Source organism: Pelophylax lessonae (assembly GCF_965119305.1).
Source record: "Pelophylax lessonae genome assembly, chromosome: 9".
NCBI classification, from domain to species: domain Eukaryota; kingdom Metazoa; phylum Chordata; class Amphibia; order Anura; family Ranidae; genus Pelophylax; species Pelophylax lessonae.
The window spans coordinates 139,060,276-139,074,939 of record NC_138776.1 but is presented as its reverse complement, the minus strand read 5'-3'; the positions used below and the strand labels follow the sequence as shown (position 1 = coordinate 139,074,939).

General features: G+C 43.9%; 1 protein-coding gene across 1 annotated transcript in view; it reads right to left on the bottom strand.

The window, feature by feature from the left end:
• LOC309564278 (uncharacterized protein) overlaps positions 1–14,664 on the bottom strand; it is a gene marked incomplete at its 5' end in the record, with an annotated part of 170,258 nt that overhangs the window by 122,401 nt on the left and 33,193 nt on the right. The window lies entirely within an intron of this gene.

Sequence of the window (14,664 nt, the reverse complement as noted above, 5' to 3'; positions counted from 1 at the left end):
ATAAATAATAATAATCTGGAACCGCCCAGCAGTCCTTTTTTTCCACCCCTAGGCTGCTCTACAGCCTACTGACCTCTGTACGCTGCCCTATAGCCTACTGACCTCTGTACGCTGCCCTACATCCTACTGACCTCTGTACGCTGCCCTATATCCTACTGACCTCTGTACGCTGCCCTATATCCTACTGACCTCTGTACGCTTCCTTACATACTACTGACCTCTGTACGCTGCCCTACAGCCTATTGACCTCTGTACGCTGCCCTACATCCTACTGACTTCTGTACGCTGCCCTACAGCCTACTGACCTCTGTACGCTGCCCTACAGCCTACTGACCTCTGTACGCAGCCCTAAATCCTACTGACCTGTATTGCTGCCCTACATCCTACTGACCTCTGTACGCTGCCCTACATCCTACTGACCTCTTTACGCTGCCCTACATACTACTGACCTCTGTACACTGCCCTACATACTACTGACCTCTGTACATTTTACTCTGTATGATACGTTTAATTCAGTTCTGTAAGCAACACCTTATTTTCTGGCAGTGCCCCTCCGGAGACTAGACTCTGGATCCGCCCCTGTCTGGCACTCTGATTTCTCCTCTTTCAGCATGCTCATTGTCATCTCATGAACTAATTGGCTTCTTGTGCTGCTTATCCCTCTCCCATTCTGAAGAGGTTGATACCAAGTGTAGTACTACTCCTGCTGGAGCCGCTGGCGAATATTGGTTATCTCCCACCCTACAAAGCCTGAGTGTCAGCATGGCACTCCCTGCATGACCACGGAGGCCAACCAACCCCCCCCCCCCCTCCACCATTGAGGATTGATCTCCTTAACAGAAGCGCCCAATGTATGATGCGCTTGCTTCCTGCAAAGCCAGACCTGAGTCCCCCTCCCCCCCCCCCAGACTGAAGGGTTACTCTCAAAGGCCCTGACAGCCTAACACTCCATCTCCATCTTCCATCCAAACTCACACTGCCCCAGCTGGGTGGAGCCTGCCCCTGCCAACCCTTCTGTTGAGGATTGCTCAGGGCCCTCAGAATACTCAAGCTTGCTCCTCCTAGACTACTCCTAACTGCTTCTGAAACCTTCTCCAAGTTTCCAGCAAGCAGAGAGGAGTTGCCAGAGAAGTTGCTGTTGAGTCATCCAGCCTACCTGAGTCACCCACCCGACATTAATTTTCCATTTACTGTGGAGTCAGGAAGCAGTCCTTGCAGGTTTGTTTGTTTTTTTTATTAGGGGAATGGAACATGGATGGAAAAGGTTTATTATGGGATGCCCACTTGATCAGCACAGAACTATTCAGGGACACAAACTATATACATCTGGTATATAAACACTCCTCTTCTTCTACCTCCAGCACAGACTTGCTTGTAGAACTACAACTCCCAGGACCAGCTAGCACTGACTGTTTGATGTAACAAAATCTTTGTTAGATCCTTGTGAATGTCTTTTGCAGGCAGGGACCATGGGCCCCTTTAGTAGGGCAGCAAAAATAGAGGTCTTTGGTGCTAGCTGTCTTTTCCTGTGGCTACTGCTCCCAGTCCCACCTTTTCAGTCACTGCCAGCCTGCCTGCCTGCAGCTGGTCCTTTCACTAGCCCTCCTGGCTACTTCTCCACAGTCCTCCCAGGCTGACTCTGCATCCATCCCAGACTGCTTACACCCAGTCCCTTCAGGCATGCCTCTCATTCCTCTGACTGCAACACTTACCAGCCCTTTTGGCTGTCTTTCTTCCTGGAGATTTGCCGGGTAGTGTCCTCCTGCTGTCCTCTCCTTGCTCCCGTGCTTCTTGGCCTCCTGGTCAGGATCGCTCGGTATGTCATGAGAAGGGGTTCCTTCTACACCGAGCCCAGACCTGAGTCCCCCCCCCCCCCCCAGACTGAAGGGTTACTCTCAAAGGCCCTGACAGCCTAACACTCCATCTCCATCTTCCATCCAAACTCACACTGCCCCAGCTGGGTGGACCCTGAGTATTTGAGGGAGCCTGCCCCTGCCAACCCTTTTGTTGAGGATTGCTCAGGGCCCTTAGAATACTCAAGCTTGCTCCTCCTAGACTACTCCTAACTGCTTCTGAAACCTTCTCCAAGTTTCCAGCAAGCAGAGAGGAGTTGCCAGAGAATCTGCTGCTGAGTCATCCAGCCTACCTGAGTCACCCACCCGACTCAAAAAAACACACAGGTTTGGCTGACAGCCAAAGCTGCAAATTTACCTGCACTAACACAAAACATCCTACTCTAGCAATGTTAGGGGGTGCTACACAAGTCAAATTAAATACAAACTTCAGTCAAATATAAAAGGCACAAATCTATGCAGATCTGTATTCATTAATATCTAATTAAATGTATTTTAAATGCAAGAAGTGTAAGTACCTGAATTTGACTTGGTATCAGCCTCTGAAACATGATGAACTGCAACAGCAGAGAGGAATGCTTTATCTTAAGCGCTGCACAAACTGCTGGCACTATATAAATCCTGTATAGTAATAATTATAATAATCTTGGAAGAATTTAAAAAAAATCCTTCATAAAGCATTGCTTTCATCTGCAAAGCATTTGCCTTCATAAACCTGCATTAACCAAAGAACCTTCCTGCTAATAATTAACGTTCCACTAATTGGGTATATGAATGTATTGCTCCTTTTCAGTGTATTTAGTGCATGCCCTCCCTTTAGACCGGTGTAACCTTAGAAAACCATACCCCGTGAGAAATCCATACCCTCGTCACTTCCTGTGAGGAACAGCTGAGCAGCATAGCAGTGCGCATGCTCAAAGCCCCGGATACGTCATTGAACAGCCGAGGGCCTGACAAGTGCGCATGCTCCGAGGGTATGGTTTTCTCACGGTAGTGTGTGTAACGTTACACTTGCGGAGGTTACATTAAAACAGCTGTGCTGCAATATGAGTCATCTCCACTCCTATCCCTGACACTTCCCTGATCTTGGCTAATAAATATAAAAGCGGCGGCGGGTGTATGAAATCTAAATGACTGAGATGTCGGCTCCGTGATCCGCTTTTATATTTATTAGCCAAGATCAGGGAAGTGTCAGGGATAGGAGCGGAGATGACTCATATTGCAGCACAGCTGTTTTAATGTAACCGCCGCAAGTGTAACGTTACACACACTACCGTGATAAATCCATACCCTCCGTAGGTGCACCAGAAGTGACGAGGGTATGGTTTTCTCACGAGTATGTTTTTTTCACGGAACACCGGTCTGTGTGTCTGGTAAATCCCTGCTTTATTGTCTGTGTATGTGGATTCCCTTTTTGTGTCTTCTCTAAGCAGTGCCCTTTGATATCTCTGTTTTAGCATCTATTTCCTTGATTTTATCCACATATCTTTAAGATAAACAGTGCCATACCAATCCAAGGACAAGTGTCAACCCACTCCTTGTTACAACCACTTTATTGTAATAAAGGTCTTATCAGACTAGTAAAAACACACCTACACCTGAGGAAAAAAACTTAATTCTAAATTGATTGCCAGTGTTTAGTCTGAGTCTGAATGAAGGGCAGGATAGTCTTATAATTTACAACTTGGAGAAACTTGGTTTATACCCTGTTATTGTCAAATGAGTGTCAGAAGTCCAACATTGTATTGTATGCTATTAAATGAATCAGTTAAATAAATGATTAAAGGTAAACTGCTGAAAGGAATCTCTGAATTGTTTTTTTTTTTTTTATTGTTGTCTATTTGTCACTGGAAGAGGCTTCCCCCTACTGCTCTCCTGGTGACGATTCAGAAACTGTACATTTTACCTTACTTTCTAACCGGGTGACAACGGTCACAGTATTAAAAATGAAGATAAATCTCCCAAACTGAGTCAAATAAAGCATCAAAATCTAATTTAAAATAGTTTTAAATGTACACATAAATATTGTGCTAGTGCAGCCCAAAGAGTGGGTTAATTTAAAAAGATGTGGGATAAGAAATTATATTACTAATTTTTTTTCAGTTTAAAGTTTACACATACTATAAGAATTTATAATGTGAATTATACATTCATTTTTTTTTATCTAAATCCCTAGGTGCTAAATGATTGGATGCAGGGCAGTATTATTCTACCCTAGGCATAACTGAATGATGGCGCCCTTTTGTACAACTCCACACCTTATAATTCTAAGTTATTTTCATTTAAAAACAATGCTAGGTGTTGTCTGTATTCAGAACTACAGTGGTATTGTACAGAACAGATATCAATAGAAATGAGAAATATTTTATGCTTCGTGAACTATAGTGAGTCTTCTGACTCTTCCCAACACCTGAAGCACACATTTTTATTAACTCTTAAAGAGAAGGAGAAGCTGTTCACCATTTAAGCCTTGATATCCATTTATCAAACTCTACAGCATACAGACTCTGCCACCAGGTTAGGGCTGTACTAACCAGGTGGCACAGTCTATATCAGGGACCCTCAAACTACGGCCCTCCAGCTGTTGCAGAACTACACATCCCATGAGGCATTGTAAAACTCTGACATTCACAGACATGACTAGGCATGATGGGAATTGTAGTTCATAAACAACTGGAGGGCCATAGTTTAAAGACCCCTGGTCTATATGATGGGTCCTCCTGCACAGAGGATCAGTGAGGATCAAGTGCCTGCATGATTACATCTTGTTTCAAACATTTTTCATTATAATTTGTTGACTAAATTTAGCCACAAATATTCAGAAGTGGCAGGGCTATGAAAAAAAAAATGTCAGTGTTATTACATTTTGAAACTCAGTATTGTCCCCATTAGCCCTCATTCATATGGATCTCCATTATTTTTTTTATTTAAACTCAGGGGAATTTATCTGGGAAGTATAAACAATTGTTTATACAACTGGGGGAATCAATGGTGGAGAAGGATCTGGGTGTTCTGGTAGATCCTAAGCTTAATAATAGCATGCAATGACAAGCAATGGTTTCCAAAGCAAGCAAAGTCCTTTCTTGTTTTAGGAGAGGTATGGACTTCAGAGAGAGAGATCTAATTTTGCCCCTGTACAAATCATTAGTAAGACCTCATCTGGAATATGCAGTTCAGTTTTGGGCACCAGTTCTCAAAAAGCATATCAGGGAACTGGAGAAAGTGCAGAGAAGGGCAAACAAACTGATAAGAGACATTGAGGAGCTCAGCTATGAGGATAAATTGGAGGAACTAAATTTTCTCTTGAGGAGATTGCTAGCTAGCCTGGCTGTCACAGATCCGGGCCCCTGTTCATGTATGCTTGGTGAATCTTCTACACATCCTCCAGAGATTTCTGTGCTAGTGAGTTTCAAATAATCACTGATAGCACTGAAAATATGAAGTGCTAATACATTTCCACCAGGAAAAGGAGCGAGAACATATTAACCATTTCTTCAGCCGGCTGCAAATTCGGCACTGGCACGTAAGCCAGCACGACACTGCAGAGCGGGACGGTGTTGAAATCCAGCTATACCGACTAAGGACTATTTGACATCTAAAAGGATACTGGGCAGTCCTTGATCTGTTCCTTGTGACCCATCAGTCTTACTTTTCACCAAGCCTGTCTGACTCCCAGACTGAAAAGCTGGGGGTCTATTGTTTCTGGTAAGAAGGGACACAAAAGGGGGTGTGTGTCACATCATGGAATGAATTTATATGGAGCACTTCAGCACTTTTTAAAAAAAGTTGGAGCACAAGAGCACTTTATAATGATTACATTTGTTTATTTGGACTTTTTTTGTACATTTTATATGTTTATTTAATGCTAACGCTGTTTTTATATTTTTTCATATAATATATTTAGTTTGGTGAATAATATTTTTTCATGATGATTTCCAAAACATCTGTTATATACAGTATTTTACATTTCCCCACAAATCTTTTTCCTTTTCTTTAGATTTAAGAAAACATAAAACAATGATATTTTTTAATGATCACTAAATACAATAAAACTGTACTTGCCATTGCCACTAGCACATTCCCCACAGTCAGGGCACACCTCTGTGGCTGAAGAATTCATATTTTAAGGCCTACATACAAAAAAAGCAAAAATCTTTGTTAGTTAGTTCTGTCACACTGTACCAAAAATAAAAAAACATAATCATTTAATTATTTGGACTAGAGCTGTCCAAGCTGTAACAGCAACAGGTCCAAATTTTAATGGGAGGTAGAAGTGAGTGGTTCCATCAGAGATTCCTTTTGTAGAAAAACTGCCATCTAACAGATTGTCCCGTTGCAGAAGATTAACTACCTTTTTGGGGACAAACTGATGAATGCCTAGTAAGAGACTACCGTGTATGAGAAAGTGTACTTTGTGAGACACTACTCTGTAAGAGGGACTAACATGAGATACTGCCATGCTAGGGAGAGATAACCATGTGCGAGACAGTCTCTTTAGAGAGACTGCTAGAAAGCTTCCCATGTTATCAATTGACCACCACAACACAATTTAGTAAAGAGAGACTGTCCTGTTACTCAGTTCAGTGGTGGTTATAATTTGTTGACTAGAGATGAGCAGATTACAATTTCTTTGGCTAATTTAAATTAAGCACCTACAATCCCAGTCACCATATTCTAAATAATATTTAATGCTTCTTTTTATAATTTTTAAACTTAACTTTTTTTTAAAATTAAATAATGTGTGCCTCCCTCCAAATACTGTATATAGCAGCCAAGCACACGACATATGGGTTAGTATCATCGTAGTTGGACAACTTTAACCTTGGAGACCCCCTGCCATAGTGATACAACCATTTATAACCTGTACCTCTAAAGTGTAGCCTTAAAAATAGGACCTCGTTTCAAAGCACTATCCATCTGAAGTATCCAAACCAGTCATATCCTAGATAGTACATGAAGGGGGCCATGGGTTATAGAATAATATCTACATTCAAAATACTTTAAGAAAAAAGAATCAAAAATAGATCTGAGGGTTCCTCTGTCTTCATGCATTCTGCTTCAGGTCTTTACTCCGTTAAAAAAATAATTGAATAGTTCAATTTGGGGCAGCAGCACTCTTTTACATCTGTTCCATGAATATTCCAGTTATGAACGCATTCTATAGGAGAATCAAAATAGCAGTAACTGGAATGTAGAAACATCAGAGATCACCACAATCCAGGGTGCATGTAATCATAGATGGGAAGGTTTGGATACTTTGTCAGGTAATATTGCTGTTTGTGGCCCCTGTGCTTTATGTCCTAGTAACGAGGACATAGAGAGCAATAAAAGGCTCATGGAGGTTGTACCTGTTAGGGAGATTTATTGTTACATCTCATGGTAACAATTGACAAGAATGAAAAAGTGTGGGGAAAAATCTCCAATGGTAACACAGAAAGCGGGAAATTTTCTCCACTCTATCCAAAAATCGTTTAAAAACTTTGGATAGGTGCTTAATTTTATTTGGCTTTTTAATTCTTAAAAATTTGCTGTTTCATCAAAAGGAAAAAAGGTGAAAGATTATTGGTGCTTCGGGCAATATTTGCTAATCTCCGTTTGCTGAAAATCAGCCATATTTTACAGGATTGGGGAGGTAAAGGATCATGTGCAAGGTAAGTAAAGGATGCTTATGGTCCCTTCTCTAATGTTAAGTCCTGCTGTGACGTGAGAACATTAACTGATCGCTTCCCACTGAGAGAGAAGAATGGTCAGCTGTTGTAAACACATTACTAGAAAAAAAAAAAAAAAAATTAGCCTAAAATGATGAAAAAAATAGATTTTTTTAATATTTTGGGGGGGAATGCTATATAGCAGAATGTGAAAAAATATATATATTTTTTTTCAGAATTGTCGCTCTTTTTTTGTCAATAGCGCAAAAAATAAAAATTGCAAAGAAAGCTCTATTTGTTGGGGAAAAAAGGACATCAATTTTATTTGGGTACAGCGTTACACGACCACACAATTTTACGTTAAAGTAATGCAGTGCCGAATCGCAAAAAATGGAGTGGTCATTAAGAGGGCAGATCCTTCCGGTCTAGAACTGGTTAAGCTATGACATAAAAAAAAAACAACTCAAAGCTGAATGGTTTAATACAGAGCTGCACCAGATTTGTCACTCTCTCCAGTTTTAGTAAATCAACCCTATTGTACATGTCTAATTTTTAAGATAGATAGATAGACAGACAACTTTACTCACAATGCATCTAAGTATTTACATTTTTAACACATACATATATATAAGTATATAAATGGCATTAGTTACAAGCCCACCATATATCAATGACTTTAAAGAACATAATAAACAAATGTGCAATGCTGTAGAATATGTACTTACATTTGTAGACTGGCTGAACGATGTTTATACCTCCAAGAAAATGTACATATTTAAAATAGCAGTGGCAGATTTCTGTTTTTCTTCGTGATTTTTACTTCCTCATTGTGCGTATATTGGAAAGGCCTTTGTACATAACTTGTAACCAAATGCCAAAACAAACTTTCTAATTACTGGCAGTCCAGCGTACGACTTAAGGAAGCAATTCAAAAAATGATAGTAACAATATCTGGAAACTCCTAGCTACACACACATAGGGAGAAGGTCATACATTGCCCAGGGCAAAGATGCCAAACTCTGCCCCCCGTTTACTGTGCGTAAGTCAGTGTCTTTAAAGATAAGAAAATATTTAAGGGTTTTTTCATACCATGTGCAGTGACTTACATTTTCTGCACCTGATCCCCCCAAAGACACATAGAAAACAAGTATTTTCTGTGTGCCCATCCCCATCACAATGCAGCTTTGAGGTGTGGTGCTGAAAAGTGCAGTCATGCAGAATTTTTCCACGGTGCAACTCACCACACCACTTGTCTTTGCTTGTCACCAACGCAGACAGATTGCATCCAGTATGATTCATCAGTCTCTAACCACAGGTGTTTGCTGGATGTAGAAATACATGCAAAAGTCAAAGACCGCTGTGGCTCCTGTTAGACTGACATGTTTATACAGACTTAATGGACTGCACCGTGTATTGTATGTGGTGATCAGTAATGTTGTGCTTCTTACTGCTGGTCATTTGGAGAAAATGTATCCCAAATTTAGTGGAGTATTAATCTCCCCACCTCCATCCTAAAACAACTAGCTCCTCTAGTAGTTGCATATGAATTATCTACTTCATAGCCATGGTGACTTATTCATAAGCAAATCCTGCAGTGGCTTACTCATGTGCATATCCAGTAGCAATTTATATATATATATATATATATATATATATATTTTATATATATATATACCAGTGGCAGCCTGTGTATAGGGGGCGCAGGGGCGCCGCCCCCCCAAAAAAAAAGAAAGAAAAAAAAGATTTAAAAAAAATCAATTTTTAGCCCACTAGGGGCGACGGACTTATTGGTGGCTATGGTGTGGTGGGGTTTTCCACCCCACGTGCGGCGGGCAGAGGCGCCGATTGGCGGCCTTCTGAGGGTCACCGGGGCGCAGAGCAATGCGCCCCAACACTCCCCACTTTTGTGATGTCCTGACTGTGATTGGTCCAGACTCCAGCCTGGACCAATCATCATTCAGGACATCCTGACCCTGCTGACGTTGCAATGGGGGCGGTGCTGGTGCGTGCGTCAGTCACACACCGTCACCGCCCGATCTCCTTCCCGCCGGACGGCCCGGACCGGTGTAGCATGAAGATCTGAGACTGCCACTGCCAGAGAGAGGTGGTTTGCCTGGTGCCCGCCACCGTCAGAGAAGGAAGAAAAGGACTCTCAAAGAGGAGAGCGCGTGGACGGTCTCACTCACCGCCCGATCTCCGATCCGTCACCTTCCCGCCGCCGCCTTCCCGCCGCCGACCGGTTTTCGGAATCCCGCCCCCGTCAGAGCAGAAGAAGGAAGAAGAGGACTCTCGAGGAGGAGAGGAGTAGCGCAGTGGACGGTCTCACTCACTGCCCGATCTCCCGCCTCACCGGTTCCCGGAATCCCGCCGCCGTCAGAAGAAGTGGACTCAAGGAGAGGAGCAGCGCCGTGGACGTCTTGCAGGCAGCCCAGGAGAGCAGGTAAGTGATTGAAGCCGCTGCAGCGCGATGCTATGACCTGTGACCTGACTGTGACATGACCTGTGACCTGACCTGTGACCTGACTGTGACATGACCTGTGACCTGACTGTGACCTGACCTATGACCTGACTGTGACATGACCTGTGACCTGACCTGTGACATGACCTGACCTGTGACCTGACCTGTGACATGACTGTGACATGACCTGGGACCTGACCTGACCTGTGACATAACTGTGACCTGACCTGTGACATGACCTGTAAAATGACCTGTGACATGCCTGTGACATGACCTGTGACATGACTGTGACATGACCTGTGACATGACCTGTGACATGCCCTTACCATGACCTGTGACATGCCTGTACCATCACCTGTGCCATAGCCTTACCATGACCTGTGCCATGCCTGTGTCATGACCTGTGCCTGCCCTTACCATGACCTGTGACATGCCTATACCATGACCTGTGACATGCCTGTACCATCACCTGTGCCATGCCCTTACCATGACCTGTGCCATGCCTGTACCATGACCTGTGCCATGCTATTACCATGACCTGTGCCATGACCTTACCATGACCTGTGCCATGCCCTTACCATGACCTGTGACATGCCTGTACCATCACCTGTACCATGCCCTTACCGTGACCTGTGACATGCCTATACCATCACCTGTGACATGCCTGTGCCATGTGCCCTGCCCTTACCATGACCTGTGCCCTGCCCTTACCATGACCTGTGCCATGCCTGTACCATGACCTGTGCCATGTCCGTACCATCACCTGTGCCATGCCCTTACCATGACCTGTGACATGCCTGTGCCATCACCTGTGCCATGACCTGTGACATGCCTATACCATGACCTGTGACATGCCTGTACCATAACCTGTGCCATGCCCTTACCATGACCTGTGACATGCCTATACCATCACATGTGCCATGCCTGTGCCATGACCTGTGCCATGCCCTTACCATGACCTGTGCCATGCCTGTACCATGACCTCTGCCACGACCTTACCATGACCTGTGACATGCCTATACCATGACCTGTGACATGCCTGTACCATCACCTGTGTCATGCCCTTACCATGACCTGTGACATGCCTATACCATCACCTGTGACATGCCTGTGCCATGACCTGTGCCATGCCCTTACCATGACCTGTGCCATGCATGTACCATGACCTTACCATGACCTGTGACATGCCTGTACCTTCACCTGTGCCATACCCTTACCGTGACCTGTGCCAAGTCTGTACCATGACCTGTGCTATGCCTGTGTCATGGCCTGTGACATGCCCTTACCATGACCTGTGACATGCCTGTACCATCACCTGTGCCATACCCTTACCATGACCTGTGCCATGCCTGTGTCATGGCCTGTGCCATGCCCTTACCATGACCTTTGACATGCCCATAACATGACCTGTGACATGCCTGTACCATCACCTGTGCCATGCCCTTACCATCACCTGTGACATGCCTATACCATCACCTGTGACATGCCTGTGCCATGCCCTTACCATGACCTGTGCCATGCCTGTACCATGACCTGTGCCATGCCCTTACCATGACCTGTGACATGACCTGTGACATGCCTGTGACATGACCTGTGACATGACCTGTGACATGACCTGTGACATGACCTGTGACATGCCTGTACCATGACCTGTGATATGCCTGTACCATGACCTGTGATATGCCTGTACCATCACCTGTGCCACGCCCTTACTATGACCTGTGACATGCCTATACCATCACCTGTGAAATGCCTGTGCCATGACCTGTGCCATGCCCTTACCATGACCTGTGACATGCCTGTACCATCACCTGTGCCATGCCCTTACTATGACCTGTGCCATGCCCTTTCCATGACCTGTGCCATGCCTGTACCATGACATGTGCCATGCCTGTACCATGACATGTGCCATGCACTTACCATGACCTGTACCATGCCTGTACCATGACATGTGCCATGCCTGTGTCATGGCCTGTGCCATGCCCTTACCATGACCTGTGACATGCCTATACCATGACCTGTGACATACCTGTACCATCACCTGTGCCATGCCCTTTCTATGACCTGTGACATGCCTATACCATCACCTGTGACATGCCTGTGCCATGACCTGTGCCATGCCCTTACCATGACCTGTGACATGCCTGTACCATCACCTGTGCCATGCCCTTACCATGACCTGTGCCATGCCCTTACCATGACCTGTGCCATGTCCTTACCATGACTTGTGCCATGCCTGTGCCATGACCTGTGTCATGCCTGTGCCATGACCTGTGACATGCCCTTACCATCACCCGTGACATGCCTATACCATCACCCGTGACATGCCTATACCATAACCTGTGCCATGCCCTTACCATGACCTGTGACATGCCTGTACCATGACCTGTGCCATGCCCTTACCATGACCTGTGCCATGCCTATACCATCTCCTGTACCATGACCTGTAACATGCCTGTACCATCACCTGTGCCATGCCTATACCATCACCTGTGCCATGCCTATACCATCACCTGTGCCATGCCTATACCATCATCTGTGCATGCCTGTGCCATGCCTGTACCATCACCTGTGCCATGCCTGTACCATGACCTCAAAGTCACGCAATTTTTTACAGCGTTTTTTGCCGCGAAGCAATACCTATTACATTTTTCTTTTTGCGCCCCCCCAAAAATTTTGAGCACCAGCCGCCACTGATATATACCCCTCTCCCACATGAAAACACTGCACCAGGACAGCTGCCCCTTCTGCCCCCTCCCTGTCCCAGCCAGTTCTGGTTATAAAATTTATACAAAGTTACTTTAAATGTGACACGTTACATTGATGATATGTTGAAAAAATAACATTGCAACACGAAGGCCTATGTACTACATCACCATGATGTGAAGCAAGGCTAAAGCCCAACTAAACTTTCTGTTTAAATTTGTGAAATATAATACAGATGGATCAAAACAAAATGTTTGCAAAGTCTTACAGTTTATTTACTTTAGAAAGTAGCCACAGTCTAAGTAGAAAAGCCTGTTCCCTATCAGCATGTTGCAACGAAGGACCCTTGCTTTCTGCGTGGAAGCAGTAGCCTCTCTGCAGAGGTCCAGCAAGCTTCCTGATGAGTCACAGAATGCACTCTCCAATTCGTAAGGAAGGAGCATGAACTTTGCTGCTATGGTCTGACAACCAATCCTCTAAGCAAAAATTAATTATTGATCTACCTGTTTTTTTCTATGCAATACAGCTCACAATTTCAAGAAATAAAATTTATCATATCTAGACACCTCCCCATTCTACATAGTATTGATAGCTACAGGGTGGTATTAGGTTGTGGTGTTAGGTACCTGGCCAGGAAGGCACGCACCATAGGTAACATGGTGTAACATGGTAACATGGTGTCCCCCAGTCTGTAAATTCCCAATCCACCAACATGCACGTGGCTAAACACCAATAGTATGTATAAGTGCGGAGCTGTCAGGTGTTCATGTTGTTGTCATCTGGGTGATCCCCACACTGTCACTTCATGTTCCTACAGCTTTTCTCTTACCATTGCACAGCTGGGTGTCTGCTACACTAATTGAGTTATATATGGTATTACATGTATTAAGTGCAATATCCAATATTTGGGCAGGACAGCCAGAAGATAAAGTGATAGAATGAATAATCTCTTCTCCAACATAAGAACAAATAAAAACACAAACCTGGCAAACCCCTATAATTAGTTCCTTCATCAAAATGTACAATCTTTTAAATGTATAGAATAGATCATAGAGAAAGTAGATTGCTCTACCTGTGGTGGCCATTGTTTCTCCCTCCTTTGTAGGAAGGAGGTGTATTAGATACTTAAACTAGATACCCTCATCCCTGGGGTTTTAAAATTGGTGTGGGATCTCACCCACTGTTATGAGAAAGTTTTATTTATTCCCCTTTTGGGGTTATTATTACCTCTATCTAGCCCTGTTTTTGGACTCATTTCTAAACTTATCTTATTCTGTTGTCAGAATATATTTATCTAGTTTTCCATCTATTTGACCTGATCTCTCGCACCTTTATTACATTCAGGTCTAGAGTGCGTTGTTGTTGGGCATTCCTTTTTATTTGCAGATTTTGTATCATCAACTTTTATTATCTTTTATTTTTTTCTGTTTATTTTTCCCATTTGTTTTTATTTAGGAATTAAAATAAAGTTTCAATTAATAGGGGGGGGGGGGGGATTTTTGCATTTTTGGATAAATATTGGATGTACATACATATGCTATTTATACATTTCCCAGGGTGCTGGGTACCAGAGATCTTTCTTGATCTATGTGTGTGCATATCTCACATGCATGAATTCTTATGACTAGCCCCACACACACCATATATCTATTTTTTCACTGAGTGGCAGCCGATGATGTATTTAACCGCCCCCCTTCTACTTGGAGATTCCATCCTCATGATTAGGCTCTGAAGGGCGGAGAGAAATGTATTGGGGGCGTGGCCTGGCAGGAACCTGGGCTGAGACTGCTTTTTAACTCATTACAATCGGGTCTGCATTGATATGCGGCTCATGGGAAACACCATTCGTTTAACCTTTGCCACATTCTAAGTAGAAAAGCCTGTTCCCTATCAGAACGTTGCTTTCTGTGTGGAAGCAGTAGTCTGTCTACAGAGGTCCAGCAAGCCTCCTGATGAGGCACAGGAAGCACTCTCCAATTAGTAGGCATCATGAACTTTG